The sequence below is a fragment of the Mastacembelus armatus genome, chromosome 17, assembly GCF_900324485.2.
Source record: "Mastacembelus armatus chromosome 17, fMasArm1.2, whole genome shotgun sequence".
Classification (NCBI taxonomy): Eukaryota; Metazoa; Chordata; class Actinopteri; order Synbranchiformes; family Mastacembelidae; genus Mastacembelus; species Mastacembelus armatus.
The window spans coordinates 22,187,555-22,208,947 of NC_046649.1; positions in this window are offsets into that span (position 1 = coordinate 22,187,555).

The following is a 21,393-nucleotide window of genomic DNA, read 5'->3' on the forward strand; positions in this document are numbered from 1 at the left end:
TTTTGTTTTTGTTTTTAATGAACACAATGACAATAACAAGTCTAGACAAATGTTTTCCTTACTTGTCTGCAGGATACTCAGAACCTGTTATGGATTCTCAGAGCATGATAAGGGTTCTCAGACCTTTATATCAGTTCTTAGAACTTTTGTGTTTATCACAACTATGGGCATGTTCCAGCCAGGTACGGGATTTAAAAAAGCACTGCAGATAAACATTTCAATAGTACAGTACAATCATGGAAAATTCTCAACCATCGTCTGGACAAGTGTTGACACACAGCAGTGTGATCGCAACAGATTCCAAAACCACAAGTTAAGACTCTGGAACATGTTGTGTAAATTTGGAAACACCTTGCAGCAACTCCGGCGATGGCTTCATGAAAACCATAGCATTGGTCCAAACCCTCAGATGAATTATACATGTTTTGTTTTGCTGACGAGTGCACTCTCCAATTAAATGTCTAAATGTATGTTCTCGTTTTTTGCTTGAATTATTATAGAGACAGTCTCCAGACTCAGTGCGGACCCCTACAATGATAACATGTAAAAGTAACAGCGTGACTGTAGGCGGGGTTAATATCAAAACTAAAGTGAATCGACTATTGGATGGATTTCCATCAAATTTTGCAGCTGGGTGGATCCCTTGGCCCTTTCCTCTCCAAGAGCAGGCCGACAAGTTTGCCTTGATGAATTGTGCTCGTTTCAGTCATCGGGTCAAAACACTCCGGTTTGTGTTAAACAAAGATTAATATGAGAAGCGTCACACCTACGCGCTTGCATCATCATTTTGACCATGTTAGCATGTTGACATTTTTCCTGAACTCACAGCACCTCCTTATCTAAATACACTAGAGAGCATAGCTGTGGCTGCCCAGTCTTGTTTCATGTAGATTATCTCGTCAGTTCTGTCAAACTTTTCTTCGAGAAGCAGAACTCATTGTTTGACTGACCTGGTACTGACCCTCACAGACAGATGCAAACGGTGGCCATGCATCACAAGGAGACTTTGCTTCATTTGAAGCAATTAAAAAATAAAAAGTTTGATAACACAGCAGAACTGTCACGATGGTGACAAAGGTTGATGACTGAACACACTGACCCCCAGACTTCAAGGTCAATTTTTCTTTTTTTTAGACTGAAGAATTTGACGCAGACAGAAGAATGTGTGTGTTCTCTGTTGAATTGCTGAGCAGGTTCATAAATCTTGCATGTTGGTGCGTGTGTGCGTGCGTGTTTTTTTTTTTTTAGCTCTGCAGAATCTTCATTGCATTATTATTAAACAAGGGACCTTGTGCAATTATTAATTAACCCCCGACCTTTGTGTTTTATGAATTGCATTCACATAATGAAATGAAATGAATCATAATGTGATGATCAGTGCCTTGAGCATCCGTTCAGTGAAGTCAAGAATCTGTAAAATCTGAATCCCCCCCCCCCAAACAAAGAAAAATTTTTAAAAAGTGATAAGAGTTTTCTGATTTTCCATAATAAAGTAGAGGCATTTTTATTTTCTTCAAAGGGATATTCATGTCTCTCCTGTATGGATGATGTTTACACATTTTTACAAAACATATGGAGTTTATGGAAAACTGTTCTCCTGTACTAACACAAAGTTCAAGAGTTCCTTGTTTACGGTTGTACATTGGTTTTGATGCTTCCTGCGGTGCAAGTGTGTGTGCACCTGTGCATGTTTCTGGACATGTGTGCATCAGATTCCTAATTGGTACATGCTGGCAGAGGCACCTGTAAGAGATCCATCTCCTCTGCAGTCAGAGGGGCCGAACACTGCAGCATTTCCCACACAGATGGATCTCACAGTGGGCGACTGTCCATGCAAACCCCCTGGCCCTCCACCAATGCTGCTCTCTCACAGTGGGAATGTCATTACACATCAATCCCAATAAAAGGCTTGGCCTGCCTCAGCTGTGACATTTAGATGTTGTGTATCACTGGGTGAGAAAAGCAGGGAGTTTTCTTTGTGTGTTTGCTTTGGCGATGGAGGAACGAGCCTCTTGTGCCAATGATGCTTTTTTTTTTATAGTGGGGGGGTTGTGACTGTGTGTAATTTTGTGTCTGCATGCATGTCAGATGGAGAAAATGACAGTTCAATTATTCATAAGCCATATTCTAAGCAAGTAATGTTATCTCCACTAATTTCAAGCATGTATGATTGTCTAGAAGATTTTTAGTCATTGAGTAACAGTAACATTCAGCCACTCTAGCTCTTAATAATTGTATTATTAGTTGCAGATGGACATGGCAGTCTAAGACATCCTTCTAGCCAGCAATGTTTTCCAGCTCCTCCTGAAGGACCATAAGGTTTTCCCAGGTGAGATCAGATTTAAAGTCTCTCCAGTAATTCTGCGTCTACCACAGGGCCTGCTGCTAGATACACGTGCCCAGAAAACCTCCAATATAAGGAGCCCTGCAGGCATCCTGATCAGATTCTCGCTCCACCTCTGCTGGTGTCTTTTGACGTGATGGAGCAGCGGCTCTACTCCAAACTCCCTCCAGATGTCTGAGCCAAGCTCCCTGCAGAGAAAAGGATTTTTGCTATCTCATTGCTTCGGTCTCTACCTATAACGTGCGACCATAAGTGAGGGATGAAACGTAGAATTAATTGAAAGCTTTTCCTTCCAGCTCAGCTCAGCTCCCTCTTCTCCACAGCAGTTTAGTACAACACCTTAATTACTGTCCCAATCCCCCTGTCAATCTCACTGCCAACCTGAAGGAGCAATCCACCTGAGAACCACGGCCTCAGACGTCAGAGATGCTAATTGAAATACAGATTATTAATTTGAGGGAACATGATTTTTCAGAATTATCTTAAATTGCCAGCAGTATTTGACAATTGTGTTATCATTAGAATATCAAATGATTGCTCCCCTAACGAAGTCCCCGTCTGCCTCATGGATGATTCAGGTGGTGTTTGGCTACTTGTCGCACCAGCTGTCGAGGTTTGGTTGCAATCAACTTTTAAACAAAACACAGGCGTTGTTTCTCATAAATCCTGACGATTAGATATAGATATCATCATATCTACGACAAAAATATGAATTGAACAGAATTCCCACTTTTAGATTATACCATTAAAGATTCATCAGTCCAATGCTGACAGACTGAACAGAAGCTTATTTATCCAGCTCCTCTGACTTACTGCAAACAAGATGTGGAAAATATAATTGTAAACTCCATTTTGCTGTTTGACTAAAACCACAAGTCTAGAAACTGAATTATAATGTTTATTTTTTTCATTGGCTTCCATGTTAGTGAGGATGCAACATACAGCTTTGTGACTGGGGACATTTTTTATCATGGGTGGCCCCTGTGCAGATCTAATCCTGGTTCTGATGTTATTGCGTCTGCTAATTAAAGGACGAGTTCACCCCAAAATGAAAATTGGGTGATTGTCTACTCACCAAAGCTTTTAGGAAGGCAGTTAGCCCACATAAATTCCACATAAAGCCCACTCCTGAAATAAGTTTTTACAGTTTAAAAGTAATATAAACAATTCTGTCAATCATTTCTGCAATATACTATAAACACAGTTGGACCAAGCATAAATCCCATATTTAACTTATTACCTTATACTTCCCAAACCCACAGTGCAGGCAGGCCACAGCACTGACAGTGAGAAAAATGTAAAAATGAATGAGGTAAATATTGGATTGTTGCAGCCACAAAGAAACACCCCACTTGTTGATCCTACAAACTTTAGTGGACCTGTACCTGTTTTTTTATTTACGGTTTGTTGAAAATCTGGGACAATGTGTGTAGGAAATAATGCACAAGAGGATTTCACAGATTTGAGAAACCCAGAGCCTCCAAAAACACATAGAAGACAAACAGTCCAAAACCAAAAATGTTTTTTTTTCTTTCTCACTGTGCAAAATTTATTCTGCAGCATTTGATACTTAAAGAGAAGTAAAGTTTCAAGTTGCAAATTAAAAATACATGTGGTACATGAGGGGGAGTGAATGAATGAGTTGTCTGCTGTTACGTAACAGCGTTGTCTTCTGCAAAACATTGAGTAACTGCCTGCTTGGTGTCTGAGTCCAGGCTTAAGACGTTTTGCTGGAGTAAGACTCCGGAGGAATGTCTGAGAGTGTTTGTGTGTACGTGTGTGTGTGTGTGTGTGTGTGTGCGAAGTTTAGTCTTAAGTGTCCAACGTGATTGAATGCACAGACGGAAGAGAAGAGCAGAAAATCAAAGTAAAATGAGACAATAAAAAAAAGGAAAGACAGAAAGAAAAATAGAGGAACAGAGCACAGACTTTGTAATCCCTCACAGAAAAGTAAGATAGAAAAAAAAACTGTCAAAACCAGAAAGAGGAAAAAAAAAAAAAAAACGGCTAAAAGAGCAGAGAGGGGAGAGAGAGAGAATGAGAGTGTTATGTAACTTTGTCCTCAAGAAGCTCTGCCAAAACTCGGCTTGGCTTGCCTCGCTACTACAACGACAGATTTTCTCATGGAACAGATTAAACGGCGCTCAAGCGGGAGACCAGCAGATGCATGATGGATCCCAGCTCTTCCAGCTCTCACAAACTGTAGTAAAACACCTCAGTGCACCCCATATATACTGCCTGAGGGCACTGAGGTGTACCAGCACACCGCAGCAAGTAACAGCGTGTCTTCACTTACAAACTGTGCACTCAGATGAAATTTAAAAGGTTCTCCATAAGGTCTGTGCTCCATTTAGCTCAGATTTAAAGCTTCTCAGTCTCTGTTTGAGCTCATCCACTCCTGGACTCCTGCCACTGTGGGTGCGTGTGCAGTGAATTACAGTATGAAATGGAAACCTTTTTATATGATTTTGATTGTAATTTTGTTGTCTGACCTTGTGCACAAGTCTATTCCAGTCACATTTCAAAGAAAAACGAGCCTCTCACTCCAGTGCCCAAGAAAACATTTGCAGATTTCTTGTCTTTGAGAGTAAACTTCTAAACTTCATTTAGAGAATAGTCATTTACAAGGAAAAATACATGCACGACAAACTTTAAAAAGTGGAATTTCCTTCTGATTTTTGGAGCACGAGGAGACAATGTTTATGTTTTTGCATAAATTATTTTCCATAGCTTTGCAATAAGATAATGTGACATGCATTCTAAAACACTAGACATACTTTATCTTACTATGGGAAGCAAACTGTTACAAAAGAGAAATGAGCGAGAGAACATCCAAACTTTTCTGATGCATTTTTACCTTAATGCAAAGCTGCAGACGTGTAGAAAGAAAAGCAGGGCAGTGATTGTGAACATGGGCCGCTCGAGCTGCTTATTCTGTTCGTAAACACTGTTTAGTCAAATCTGTCAATAACTTCTCACTCATGTCTCTCATGACACAAATAATCAAGACATCGAGCACAAACGCATCAAGTCACAATGATGGAAACTGAGGTAAAGTCCTCAGATCCATCCATTAATCCATCCATTATCTACAGCCCATCCTTCAGGGTCACAGGGGTTGCTGAAGCCAATCCCTGTCAACATTGAGCAAACGACCTGGACAGATTGCCGGTCCATCACGGGGCCAACACATAAAAACAAATACTCACACTCACATTCACACCCACAGCCAATTCAGAGCCACCAATTAGCCTCCCCCCAAACGGCATGTGTTTGGACTGTGGGAGGAAGCCAGAGCCCCTGGAGAAAACCCACGCAGACACAGGGGGGGACATACAGAGTCCACACAGAAAGGCCTCAGGCATGAACGGGATCCAGAAGCAACAGCGCAAACCAAAACTTCAGTGTGCCGCCCCCTCATGAACCATGAAAAAAAAAAGAAAACCTGCAACATATGAGCTCAGACTATGACATTTGCAGAGATGAACTCTCAGTTTTAATTAGCCAAAATCTACAATAAATGCACAAATATAGAGCTCACAATAAAGTCCAATAAATGCAGCTGCTCTGTAGCGAAAAAGAAAAGGTTTAAGGATAAATGAAAACACAACATAAGGGGGGAATTAATTTAAACCTATATACATTTATTTATTTAGGCCACCAGGGGCAGCATAACATGCTGTAAACAGGACAGTGACATATTAAAACAATTGCTTATATCATATTTAACAAACCCAGAGCAACATTAGCACTCACCAGGAATCCTGTTTCTGGCTACCTGATCAATGAGAGTCCAGTAATCATTCAACATTTAGCTCTGCTTTGGACTCCACCACCTCCTGAGAGGAATGTTAGCTGGTAAATGATGCACTGTCTTCACCAGCTGTATGGTTGTTCATATAAAACTGTCTTGTACAGAGTTCAGAAATTTAAGGCCATGGTTCGGTAATTTAGGGGCACATATTGTTCATTTGAGAAAACAAATTATATAGTTCCTTAGTACAAATTACTAAACTGAGATAATAGCACACAAAGTAGTAATTTAGGGAAATGATTTGTAATTTGGGAGCTCAAATGAGTAATTTGAGGGTGAGGATGCTGTTTTATGCCGCAACATGGGTAATAAGACTTTCCATTAAATATTAAATTGTACCTAAATCAGCTTTAAGAAAATGTTAAATTACTGCGTGTTAACAAAAGATAAGCCTTTAAATGTTACCTTGAACCTCCATACTCTCTGCCCGATCCTGTCACCCAGTCGTGTGTGCTTTACTCTCCTACTCTAACAACTCAGCTCCCATTTACTGCCTAATTGGGCTCTCAAGGATAATGGCCTATTTGTTTGTTTGTGTGTGGATGTAACAGTGTGTGTGTTGTTTTTCTGTTTGCGTGCATTTATGCTGCTGTATTTGCATGTGTGCTTGCATGTGTTTGAGATGGCCCGTTTTTTCAATGTTAATGTCAAGCGAATGAGGCAGATCTATGGCAGGTGTGAGAACAGCTTGAGGCGTGTGTCATTAGCCCGCCACCGTTGTCACTTCGTCCTGTGCCGATCCAGCCTGGCACCCTCCATCCACCACATGCCATAAACACACGCATACACACACTTTTATTAAAGTGTGTGTTATTTGCTGCAAAATGATTAACCGTGGACGAGCGCTGGTTCTGTGTTTGTGACTGTTAAACTGATTATGAAGAAACCCGGGGCAGGATCCACAGAGCTGGCTGCACTTTGTTTTTAGCTGAGATTTATCCAGGCTTATAACCAGCTGCTCTTTTAATATGATGTACTGTGAGTGTGTATCTCAAGTGATTATTAATATCGGTCTTACTTGTTTACTTGGGTATTTCATGTGAGTCTGATTTTACCATCCTAAGTAGTGCTACTTGCACAGTCCAGTTACATAAAGGCAAAACACTTTTTCCTCCAGATTTTGAAAGAAAGTGAGAAGTGAGGAGGAGCAGTAGGTGTTGAAGTGTGGCATCCCAAGCGTTTGACACTTTTGAGTGTGTGAGAGTCAACATAAGAAGAAGCTTCAGTGTGGACAAGCCACAGAATTGGGACAGAGTGACAGACTGCCCCGGTAAGCCCTTGGCACTGTCATTGCTCTGCATTGTGGGTAACACCACATGACACGACCACAGGAGTCGGAAAATGAATTTTCCACCGTGGGCACATGGCTTCAGGTTGATTAACAAGGTAAATGTTACTCAATACTAATTAACACTTATTGATGCTGATTAATGTGCATTTAAGGCGCCATAAATGTTTAATTCTTGTTAGACGCAGAAAATTGAAACCCCTCAAGCAATAAGCATTTGGTGGTCTTAATAGCTCGACTTCATCTTTGTAACTCATCTCGGTGTAGTGGAAGAAAATTAGATTTTAAGTCAGTATTTTCACTTTTACATTCCAGCAGAGTGAACAGTGGAAATTGACCACAGTGGGAGCTAATAATGAGTCAGTTTCCCCTTATTTCACAGAAAGACATGCCAGGCCAATTACTGATAGCTGTGTCAGCCATAATACTGTACACATGACAGAAATATTTTTAGCCTTTTTAAACAAGGCAGCTTTGCTGAGCATGCATGTTTGTCTAATTCTGCTTGTCATTCATAAAGTTACGCCCAATCCAACCTGACTCCTGCTAGTACACACACGCACAGGAAGTAGAACATTTACTCAAGTAAAAGTTTTAATACTGCAGTGAACAAAAATACTCATTCATCAGAACTCTACTTGACAGTGCTTTTGTATGTAGTAGCTGTACAAAGTAAAAATACTCTCAATAGTAAAAGTTTTCGTTGTGAAGAACAGTTCTTCTCATCATACCATGAAAGCTCTGCACAAACGGACACACACGTCGAATTACTAGTTGGAGATTTTCCTCAACAGGTTAGGAGAATTATAACATCCTTTATTTTTTTAATTACTCCTTATACAAGTTCTTCAATAGATGAATACATGTTGTACTCTGGTGGACAAAATGTTCCAATCTCTCTTCAACTCTTTTGTCTTTCTTTAGATTCCTTAGATATTTAGGTAACGTCACAACTACGTCTAGTTAAGCAGTGTTTCGAGGAATTCCCAAGCAACAGTGATAGGATGTGAACTGCACATCAAAATGAATGTAATTGATGTACGTTCATGTAATTTTTATAATTGCTCTAATGATGTGAAAATATACTGCAGGCTGCAATAGTACGACACACCTCTGCCTACAACCAAACATCCTATAGCACTGTTGGTGTGGTTAGAGGTGGAACTTTTACCTCTGGTCTCTTAACAGAAACATTTGACGAACCGGCAAAAACACAAGTAAAATAGTTCACAGTTCAGTTATTCATACGTGGTCTGCCTTTGTCATCTGCATCAACTGTCCTGTCAATTTAGATCCTGCACACTCGCCTTGTTACTTCCTGCCTTCCCGATCACCTGACTCCCTACACACCTGCTCACCTGTTTCCAATTCCCTCATTATTCTCCGGCTATAAAGTTGGTCCACTGCCACACCCTCAGCTGGATTATCTTCTGGGCTACATTTCAACCCGTATTTCTGGTATTCTGTCCTGCCTGTTTTTGGACTCTGCCATCTTACCTGCTCCTTTTGAACTTGTTTGCCTGCTGTTGGAGTTCAATATATCTAATCTCCAGCTGGCACTGACTGTTCCCATCACTTCTGTTTCATGTGTTTGATGTAGCAACGCAGATAAAATTCTCGTTATGCATTGCAATAAGTGTATTATTGCCAAACTTGTCTGCTCAGCTTAGTCTGATGTACTATATGAACTGAGCACCTTACTTGTTTAATTTGTGTGAAATATTGCTTCTGTTTTGTATCCACTTCACATGTTCCCCAGTGTAGCGAAGTAAAGTTCAGCACAGTTGAATCGACTTTACTACAGCAGCTGTAACACAGCAGAGCTTGTTTGTTAGACTGGATGGCTCTGGGGAGTGTCCTTCTGCCACACTGGCTGCCCCAGTACACACTGGCCACACACAGACTCAAAAACAGATACACAAAACGACCTACACACAAGCCTATGATCACAGTGTTCATTGTCAGTGAGAGCCAGGGTGGCACAAAACAAAAAAGGGGTGCCATTCATGTAAGAGATCAAACATACACACATTGACATACACACAAAATGCTCCCACATGCAATTGCATTGACATAGCAGCCGACATACTGAGAAGCACACATACACTCCAGAGCCGAATATAGAGTCCATTACTTTGGAATGCCACCCTGTTTTCCTCTAAACACGAGATGTACTCAGACTTCACCGGGCCCAACTGGTGTGACTCACACAGGACTCCAACAAACCGACATGATTGCCTAGTTACCAGTGCGGCTGCAGCAACTACATGTTTGAAGGGCCGAGTGACTCACAAATGCCTAAGATTACCCTGACATTAAAACCCACAGCTTGTGTAAATACAGCTCTATTATTCCTGCTGAGCTCTCTCATTCACTGTTTGCAGTGGAGTGATTCATACAGTTGCAACACGTGAGTGCTGCCACTCTGTACTGGAAAGCATGCATTTACACGGGGGGGGTTTCCCCACAGAAATAGTCTGCCTGGTTGTCATTCTGAAAAGGTCTTCCTATAATTTCTGTTGAGATTATCACTTACATGCTGAAGCAAAATGCAACTGTATGAAGCCAAGCTGCACTTGCTTAAAACGTTGCCTGTTAAACATTTTGAATTGAGAGAGAATAGTTTTCTGAGATGGGAAGAAAAAAAAACAATTTCTCATGCTCTTTAAAAAGAACAATATTGTTATGAATGTACTTTAAATTCCAATGACATCAAGAGGCACGATCACTGAACTCCACTCCACTCCCTTCAAATTTTTGCACAGGATTAATATTCCAAGAAGAGGTGGGGAATCAAATGTCTCTGTCATAGTAACTAATGCATTGCATTGGCATTGCGTAAGAAGTGATTCATGAAACATAAGATTAGTTTTAGGAAAGCCAAATTACCGAGAGGCTATTCAGACCTGCCATGGCCAATCTCAGGAGCTTGCAATGTTTCTCTCGTAATTGTTGTTCTTTCTTTCTGTTGTGTCAAAGAACCTCAGGACTACACCGTCTGTTGATCGCACTGAGCTGGGATTTACCAGGTTAAAATGCCGACTTGACAAACGTAACTCCATCTGTGCATTAAGACAATGAGTGACAGGACGCACAGTTTATCTCGGGTGAAGCAAAGGTAGATTTTGAAAACACGAGCTCTCTGTGCAGATTTACTTTATGAGAGGAACAACAGCAGTAGGTTTTCCGATTATAATTATTACTAGAATGAGTGGTGGCAATCACATATTAATGCATCACTTATAAATGCATGAAAAAGTCACTCAGCCACACTGAAAGAAATGTCTCCCATCTGAAAAAGGCTAAAGCTTCCATTGTAAGGGCAATTTGCATTTTTTTTTCCCCTTTATTTTCTTGTGGAAGGTCCACAGGGGTGTTTTCTGATTCACTAAAAAAATTGTGAATCAAGCTGTGGTGCAAACAAGCTCTCAGAGGGAGCAGTCCGTCAGCTATTAGGCCTCTTCCTCACCAACTACAAGCGTAAATTGCTTCAGCTTTAAGAGCTGGCATCATCATGTCCGGCCAACCTGCTATCATTTTTTTTTTTTTTTTTTTTTGCAACACACTTTGTCTTGCAAAGTGTAAATGAATAAAGCAAATTGTTGGGAGGGCTTTACAACAAACAGCTATTGTGAGATCATAATGTGATTTACACATAATTTGAATATGCAAGAGCAGGACAGAAGCAAAGACGATTTTTTTCTGCCAGTGCCATTAAGCAGCTTCCCAGTGTTTGCACAGTGATATGGATCTGTCCAGCTTTCTGATTGGGTCATACTGCTGACCAAAGCTTTTATGAAACCATGAATCTCATCCTGATTTCCCCAGTGGTGGTGTTCTCTGTGGGCAGCCTGAAAAAAATGGTCTGTTTGTGCCAGCAGTTTATTACCGACAACAGTGTTATTGTTAGGCGGCTTCTAGTGGCTGCAGTAATTATGACATAAGCGAAAAAGGAAGTGGTGACATAAGACACAGAGCGACAAAGTCTGTGGTGAGGGGGGGATTGAATGAGGAGGGTCAGGAAACACAGGACTTCCCCACAGATCAGCGTGAATTTTTTATTTTTTTATCCACAACCACGACTGTGTTTATTATTGTAGCCATGACAACGAAGGCCCTGTATCATTAAGGAAGTAGTTATTTGAACCCAAACCACAATCTTTTCCTAAACCTACTCAAGTTGTTTTTGCATCTAAACCTGACGAAACCAAGACTATTGCATAACTGTAAACATGTTAATGTTTCCATGACAACAAAGCTTAGGTACACCTGACGTGGGACAGGCGTATGCGTCGTAGTGTTGTTGCCGTGACAACAAAAGTCTGGTACAGTAAGTGGGTTTAGTTTGTTTCTGAGGTTGATTCTGCACTCACAGCAAAGCAAAGATTTGTTTTTTGTTTTTGTTTTTTTTTTACTTTTACAAATACTGATCAAATGTTCAGTATTTCCAGACCATCATTAAATTTAACATTTTCTGTGTTTTCAGGTTGTCTCAGTTTTCCAACAAGCTCAGTTTTGTCTTTGCATAAGAGTCGGGACAGGATGTGGAATGCCACTGTTCGGCTGGAGGATTCCCCTCGGAGCGTGGAGGAAAGAAGGGCTGGATTCCAAGTCTGGGTTACAGTGGGAAGGAAGAGGTCACATTCCTGTTTGTTCGCATTATGGGATGGCACGTACAGCCCAAATAGCAGCGGAGATCTATCTGGATGGGGGTGGGTTGTGCAGGGTCCTCTGGGGTCATTCACTCCTATCATCACATTCACAGCTGCAGGGGCTTGGCTGAGTGGGAGGATAAGAGCAAAAAAAAAAAAATCTCCCATGATGTACACTCCACAAGCATGCTGAACTTTGGGTTGGACTTGAATTGTGACGATGAGGTGAATCCTGTTGAATACAGCTGAGTGAAGCACTGTAGTGTGGCTGCCCAGCATGAATGTATGAGTTTGAAAACAGGAACATTAATGCTCAGCCAAACCTCCCTGGACTGACAACAGTTAAAATAAAACCGAGCAACCTGAATGCACCATTTCTGCCGATTGAAGGGCTTCTCCATAACAACCAGCAGAGACATAATCATAAAACAAGGCTGTCTTTACACCAAAATCTACTTTTTTTCCATCTTTTGACACTGTTTCCTAAAAATGTCTGGCATCTGGTTTTAATCCCTGAACTGTTTCATCTACCATACCTCACTAAAGACATTTTTCATCGTTTTGGCTTAAAGGACACTCCTTAGTAAGCAGGACACCAAGAAACAAGAAAGGAAAGAAAAATGATCAAGAAAAACAAGCTTAGACTGGATCAAACTGGGACAGAACCTCTCTTGGCTGCAAGGACCTTTAAGTAACTTTCCACCCTCTTCTGTGTCTGTACGCCGCTGCCATATCCTTAGCCGCATTGTCAAATGTTTGTTTCCACTACCTGTTTTTCCTATCAGTTCATCTGTGTCCTCTGCATTTCCCATTTGCAAGGATACGGCGATTTCCTTCCTCTCGTGAACAACAGGATGTGTGCTAGTTGGATCGTACGTGCAGGTTTTTGTAACCTACAAATCATTTTTAGCTCTCCATAGTGCTGATGACGCCATTTCACTTTTGCCGCACCAAGCTGGAAAGTTTTTTTGGGGAAGTAATGATCAAAAATACAACTTTCATATTTGTGTTGCTGTGACTCTGACTGTCATAACAACGTGCTGTACAATGTAAAAGACATAATTATGTTAGAAACGTTCACAACCTGATTCCTGTAAGAGATGCCATCAGCGGTGGAGCACGGTACCACATATCATCATGGATAAATGATATTTTTACACAGCATTAACAGACCATGTACATGTTTCATTCATTTCATTCAGCCATAAGCTCCTGAGGTGCAGTTTAGCCGTTTTCAAACCTGCACTCATCTTTTTTTTTTTTTTTTTTTCAGCTTTGTCAGGTTGAGATTCTGATGATTCAACTCATTAATTCAAGGCGCTCTCTAAGTGTAGGGCTGATAATGGAGATGAGGAACCAAATTGACCCTACCTTTGAAACCGGTGGCCCTGCACTGTTGAGATGATGGGCGCTGAGCTTCATTACGGCGCGACCTGCACTTAACTGGTGTTATTATGACTGGCCACTGCTTAACATGAGAGGAAAACAACTGAAAGGACAATAGAAAGGGTCTAACAGCATGAGAGAGTGGAGAGCTGTAGATTGGCGGCAGATTCCAGACATGCTGAGTTTTAAAACCATCCACCACCATGAAGGAGATGATTTATGTCATTTGTTTTGTTTGCGCCATCAATAAAGGGAAAACGTTACTACTTTAGGTGTATTATTCAATAACACTGAAAAGTGTTGACTTTTCCTACCAAGAACTCAAGTTACCCCTCAGTAATAATTGTTGATAAGTTGGTGTTTTCATTTCGCACAATCAATCACATTCTGTGGCGTAAATGCATCGACTGATATCGCACATATATCTCACTTTGGAGCGAAGCTGCTTCCTTATTCCACCGAGGATTAGCATTCAATTTATCTCTCTCCCTCGCTGCGATTCAACAGAGGTGATAAATCTCCTGAGCTAAAGCAAAGCTAAAGCAACTGACCTCAGCGCTCACTGATGATAACAGCTGCGCGCCCCTAAACTGAAATCAATACTTTATCTTTTACATTTTTTACATCTCGCACATTTAGCTGATGCAATCGTGTGGAATGGATGGTTCGCTGTCTTGTTCAAAGATGTTGAATTATTCACTTTTCCTTTATTTCTATAGTAAATTCTTGGGGTATTGTGGGAATTTATCTGTGAAAAAAACTCATGCAAACAATAAAACAATTACAATAATGTATAGTCTAAAATATATCAATGAGTAGTAAGATTCTGTCTAGTCAAATATAAAAATACCTCCTCACTGGGCTCAAACGTGTGACCCCGTGAGCTTCGGTCACCCTGCTGATCTGTCATATCTTCTACAGGAATACAATATTCAGCATGGGAATGTTTTCCCTGTGGACTGAAGTGGATAAGTTCAGCAGAGTGACACACTTCACAGTTTATTGGTCAAGGTAAAGTGGAGGCTTCTGTTTCCAAGGAGCACCCGGTCATGAGACGAAGATGACTCATAGTCAGCTGTGACTGGCCCCTCCTAAAAATGACTCACTCTGGCCACTGTTGATTATTTCGGTAAATGCCTCTTTGATTACAGGTATACCCACATAGACCGAGTGGAATAACACACACACACATTCAGAGATACAGATAGAAGTCCACACATGTACAGGTGGGCATTTTTTTGCAAAGGTAAACAGGTTTGTTTTTTTACAGTAAATGCATATATGAGTGTGTAAAGTACTACATGATTAATAGCAGAATGATGATGCTACTAAATACATGCACTCGTCCATGCATTTACTGTAAAACAATATATTGACCTTTGCATGACAGTCTTTTATGCACAAAAAGTATCAGGTTGTTTATAGGTGGATTTTGCTAAATTTACAAGTGGATCTGTAAAAATATTGTATGTTTAAGGACTAGTCAGCACAATCCAGAAATGAAATGCACTTACAGTTAAATAAAATGATAATAATCTGTGATTGTGATTCTTGTTTTGCCCTCAATGTCTCTTGTCAGGCTCATTGCTTCCTCAAACCCTGGTTCTGTGAAAAAGCTCTAACTTAAAACCCGTGTGCAGACATGTGCAGATGGAATACTTTGCAAACTCCAAGTTAGAAGTGTCAGCCATATCTTCCCCTTGCAAAGAACAACTGCGGAGATTTATTTGCTGTTCACACCTTCACAACAGAACCGTGTTTTTGCTGTGTTGTGTTGCAGCAAAATGATTAGCCAGTCATGATACAACCTGAGATAAATTTATTCAGTTCAGTCAGTAACAGCTGCATCCATTAATTTGTGGTCTTTGGTGCTGTAAGTAGAAGTACAGCTGCAAGAAACTACAGTAAACAACTGTACTGCATTTGTTTTAAAGGCTCTATTGCAGCAGTGCAACCATCTGGCAGCTCACTACTACACTGACAGTCATGCATCTACACATACAGCACCATGTGGACTCATCATATCATTTGTTTGCTGTGTAATAGCACCTAAAACGCTACACGCCCACAAGTATCCTGCTCCTTCATTGGATTAACATTGAAGGTCAGTACATTATATCATCCCCACCATTAAATGTATGGGGGTTTTATGGTGTTACGTTAAATTATTCAGCATCCTAAGGAAACTATGAAATCAGGATGCATTATCGTCTTCTACCCTCATGGATGAATTGATGTTGTATTATGCTAATCATATCATAAAACATCTACTATCACTTCAAAGTCCGATTAGGACTGCAGGACACAATTTTACCACTGCAATGCCAAAATATTATGGCTGCCAGGGGCTCAACTGCCTCCTTCCTTTCGTTAAAAGTAGCTGTTGGCTACTCAAAAAGCCATAAGAGGTGGCGAGATGACATCACACAGCGATTAGCGCATCAATACAATTGCCCCACCACTACTTGTTATTCTGTTTTGTTTTTTTTTTCTTGGAATCACTACATCAGAACAAGAAAGTCATTGAGATCAGCATCAGCTGTGCCAGTTGTCTTCAAATGCTCTGGGACTCCATATGTTTGCGTTTTCCTGATGGCTGGGAAAGTGCTTCATGTTGTCACTTGCTGCTTTTAAGAAATGATGTCACCAGCAACAAATTTACCAACACTGCGTGGTATGTCATTTAAAAGCGTTCCATACATGCTGAGCCAAACATACACTCTCCATCCCCCTACATCTGACTCTTACTGGCTCTCATTTCCTCTCTCGCTGTCTTAGATCGTTGCGTTAGGGCTCCGCTGGGCCACTAAGACCCAGAATGCAACATTCCAGCAAACAGTTAACCTGGCCTCCATCCCCGAGGGGAACAAATGATGTGTTTCTTAGATCGGATGAAGCAGAGTCGTGACTCATCGAATGTACAGTTGATAGATGTGGGAAAGATGCTGGAGTTGACCTTTCTTTGTGTACCTGGCTACTGGGCTGCTGCTATAGGCTCTTTCTCAGAACTGTGTCCTTGGCGTTTCGATTAAGATGGAGGATTACTCTGATTGTAGCTCCTCTAATTAGATTGTTGTACTTGATATGTCTTATTGTACAATGTCCAAGTTTCAAACGTGTGACTTCTATCACATTATAGTCTCGGATGTAATAAACCTTTTTTTTTTTTTTCGGCATCATGATTCTGTTTGTTCTCCAGAAAATAACCTGCTCCCCACATTTGATCAATGTATAATCTCCACCGATTGGCCACAACATTAAAACTGCTGGAAGGTGAAGTGAATAACATTGATTAGCTCATTAGGATGGCACCTGTGCAAGAGGTGGGACATATTAGGCAGGTAGTGAACAGTCAGTTCTTGAAAAAACAGACAGGATCTGAGTGACCATGACAAGGCCTAAACTGTAGTGCCTAGACAACTGGGTCAGAGCTGCTCCAAAATGGCAAGTGTTGCGGGGTATTCCCAGTGCACAGTGGCCAGTACTGACCAAAAGCGTCCAAGGAAGGACAACTGGTGACAGGGTCATGGTGCCCAAAGCTCACTGAAGTGTGTGGGGACTGAAAGCCTGTCTGCTGCGATTCCACAGCAGAGCTGCTGTAGCACAAATTGCTGAAAGGCCTGATGATGGCTGTGACAGACGGGTGTCAGAACACGCAGTCCATCAGAGCTCTGACCCCTCAGGGTCCATGCTGGCCCCTGTCCACCACTGGATGCACCTACAAATGGACACATGAGCATCACAACTGGAGGCCTGGTCTGAAGAATCACATTTTCTTTTCCATCATATGGATGGCCGTGTGTGTGTGTGTGTGTGTGTGTGTGTGTGTGTGTGTGTGAGAGATTTACCTGGGGAATAAATGGGTGTGTTGAAAAAACAGGTCCGAGCTGTTTTTGCAGCACAATGGGGACCCACACAATATCAGGCATGTGGTTTTAATAACATTTATATACTATTCCCATTCTCAAATAAAAATCCCTTTCATTGTACTTCATTTATTGACTCTACTTTTTGATTTTAATGTACTGACACTGTAAAATCAGTTTGAATAAATAGGAATTTGCTCTCCCCTTAACCATCTGCCATCTAAGTTTCAAATCAGCCTCATAAACATGGAAAAACCCACTACCTCTCTTCTCATCTCCCATCTTTGCTATCCAGAGGCAGATTTATACATGTGTGTTAAGATGTACAGTAGTCCCACTATGGATAATAGCAAACAGCACTTGAAAGATGTGTTGCTTACTGTCAGGACATGCTGTTTATATGTCTTGAAATATGTTTATTTTCTCCCATTTACTCTGTGGTTGTGCAACAAATGGAAAAGTTTGTCTTTTGGAGCTGAAGTTACCGAGAAGGAACACCGGTGTGCACTCATTAATAGCCAGAGTAATTGTCTTCATATGGTTCGTGCTGACAGGGACAATAATGCAAAGGAGAAACCCTTCAGTGGAAAAGATTACTGAGCCCTTCTTCAGCTTACTTTATGTTGTCTTTACCGTCAACAATCACCCACATTGGAAACTTGCTGGAGAAAACACAGGCAGTCCCACTGACTGATTACAGCTTTTCACAGTGTTACCAGATTGTTATTCCTGATTTAATTTAAAGGCTTGTTGTCATTTTGGCTATTTTGTATGTTTTGGACTGCTTTTTCCAAACCATAAGTTAGGCTACAAGCCAGGGACTCTGCTCCTCCTCTTCTTAAATAAGTAAAGACATTAATGGGGTTGGCAGGGGGCTGGACAGAATATAATTTAAAAAAGACCTGCATCGTTTTAAGGATCTGATTATTAGGCTATTTGGCATTAGTCAAATCTGGCAACCCTGTCCATGTATCACTGTACACATTATAGCCTCCATGTTTGGTTGATTTATTTTAGGAAGTGGATGTCAGCTTCATATTTACTCAGATGATCCCATCTTGTTCCGTTGGGGCCTGAAAAACCTCGTTCGGAGGCTCTTTAGCAGCAGCCGGTGAAGAAGGGCAGAACATGCCTTGTTTGGGTTTTTTTCAGGATTTAAAGGAACATTCTTGTCATATGTTTGCGCTGCAAAACATTTACTGTGAATGTCTCAGGTCTTATGATTCTGATTCATCTCCAGTCCATTAAAACACAAGATCGCTGAGACACATTATGTAATGAACCAATTACATTAACTCCGCTTGTTTTTGCAGCAGTGTCACTCCACAGACTGTTGCTCAGTGCGCCTGCTCTGCACTTTTACATACTGTACTTTTCTTCGCTCTGAATATCTTTGCATTTTGATTAGATTCAAGTGACAGGCAGTTGGGGTGCCCTACACTGAGTGTGTTAGCAAAATCAGCTCTCTTGGTAATTCCACCCAAACGGCATACATTTGCGAGACAATCAGTCAGAAACGTAGACTTAACTACATGCACAGCCTCTATATCATTGTCATTTGTTGTTATGCTATCTGACATTTCTTTTGTAATGGCCACAACAAAACTTTTAAGCCTAATTGCAATGGTGGATTTCTAATCAGACACCAGACACTGTTTGCAAATTAAGAACTGGCCATTATCTGCTGTGCATAGAATTTTAGGACAGCTAATTAAAAGTGAGTGACCATTTTTTGGCAAGCTTTCCAAATGCAGGATTTTAAACTCTTGTGTGCTGGATGAAATGGCCTGTTTTCTCTGCTTGATTCCTGACATTATGTTTACGTTTTTATAAAACGGAATTACTTTGTGGTCTATGTATTTCCTGTGCTAGCTGCTTTTGTGGTTTTCAGCTATGGTATAAATATTAAAGTCATGGTTTTGGCTCTTGGGCCAGAATAACATTGCAGTATCCCTGTGAATGCATGTAGGAACCTAACCTGACCTAACTGGGGTTTAACTTTAATATATACAATTAAATACAAATCAAATCATGTAAAAGATGATTATTCACATGCATCTGCTTCTTCTCATTGTTCTGTCTGGGTTTCTGTTACATGTTGTAAGGTCCATGTTTCTGCACGTTACTCAGCAGCAGTTATTCAGATATATCCTCACAAAGTGATCACACATGCAACTCACAAGGTCCATGTGACATCTGCCAATAGACATATACATAAGGCCCGTACAGAGCAGCGCTGTTTATCTGCACACTGTTTATGCTCATTATTTTGTTGCTATGGATTCTTCCTGTCACAGAACAGCATCCCACATGCATCACCAGCAACATCAGTCACTGCTTCATGGCAACTGCACTCCTTCTATACAGTCGCATGACTCATGCTGTGTTTACATCACAATCTGAGCAGCCTCTAATACCACGAATAAGAAATGCACAGTAATTTCACTTGATGATGTAGAGATGCTAAATGCAGAAGGAAGCGTACATGTTATTTACTGACACTAGAACAACAGTGTGTATATATATATATATATATATATATATATATATAGATAGAGAGAGATAGAGAGAGAGAGTAAATATATATATATATATATATACTACTATATGCTGAATCCTCGAAGGAGTATGACTGGTGTGAGTTTCAAATCATAAACACAGATCAATAACCAGTTGTAGTAATAATAAAGTTGGATATAAATGTTAGAAGCCCAAGTGAGTTGGTGTTTAGGTCTTTACATAAAAATTGCTTTGTAGTTAACAACAAAAAGATATGAAACAAAATCCCTTGAACTGGAAAGTAGCTAGTAGGAGCTGCTTCCTAATTCCACACAGTCTAAACATATAGTAGGATGGATTTGGCTCTATCACTCCAAAGTGTTAGCATTATGGCTATTATTATATATGCAAACATGAATTGAAACATAAACCCTAACCTGCTGACAGTATGTCACATTCAGATATTTATGACTTCTGCTGTTAATGTGAATTTAGCTTGAACATCTTATTTAGACCGAAGTAACAAACACACTTGTGTTTTGTGCAAGAAGAAATAATGGCGCACTCTGCAATTTCCTGGTTTTCTGCATAAATTGGTCATAAAATGTGATCTGATCTTCACCAAAGTTGCAAATATCAAACAAATTCAATATTTCTAAGCTGATAAAACACAAGCAGTCGTGATCTTTCATCTCTTTACTCAACACACTCACAAAACATACAAATATCCTGTTTGCAGATTACATAGCATATGCTGAACTAACGACAGACCAGGAAACAAACTGATTTTGGTTCATATTTTCTCAACACGTAACAGTTAAATTAATGCACAGGCCAATTCCCCATGCCTGTTTTATTCTCTATGTTGCATATAAAGAGAAGTATTGAAGGTGCATGCAGTATGTGCCTTGATATGAATACTCTATTGTCCCTTTACGCTGTTTATAAGGTCAACATTGAATCACTGATGCTGTAGGGAAGAATGACGCTTCCCATCTATTACCTATCGTGTGTGTTAGGACAGAGACCCTGTCCATGTGTTCTCTGTTCTTGAACCCCCTACACTCATGACAAAATGTGATGCTGCTGAGTGCTTCAAATGTGCCCACAGCTGAGATCTCAACAAAAGAGACTCCGTTGTGGAGGCGCTCAACCAGGCCGATGGGTCAAACAATGGCGCTCTGTTCCAAATATGTTGTTTGTCACATCGCCTGCCTTTAAATCGTCAATGCTCCTGTTGTTCTGTTTGACTTCAACTTTATCCCATATCTTATGCAACTAGATATGCAGTTTTACTCACATGTACAGTATATTAGGCATTAGGGAGCTTAATACCAGCCACACAGCACAGGAACTTAACTCCTCATTTAACAAAATAAAAGCATTTACAGATTGGATCCTCTGTGTGTTAAAGCCATTCCATAATGGAGTGAGATATTACTTTTTACAAATTAAGTTTTTTTTATTCTAACAACATAAAGAGCTTGATGCAGATCGCACATCAAGGACATAAATCTCTCCTATACCAACATGTAGGCCTATTA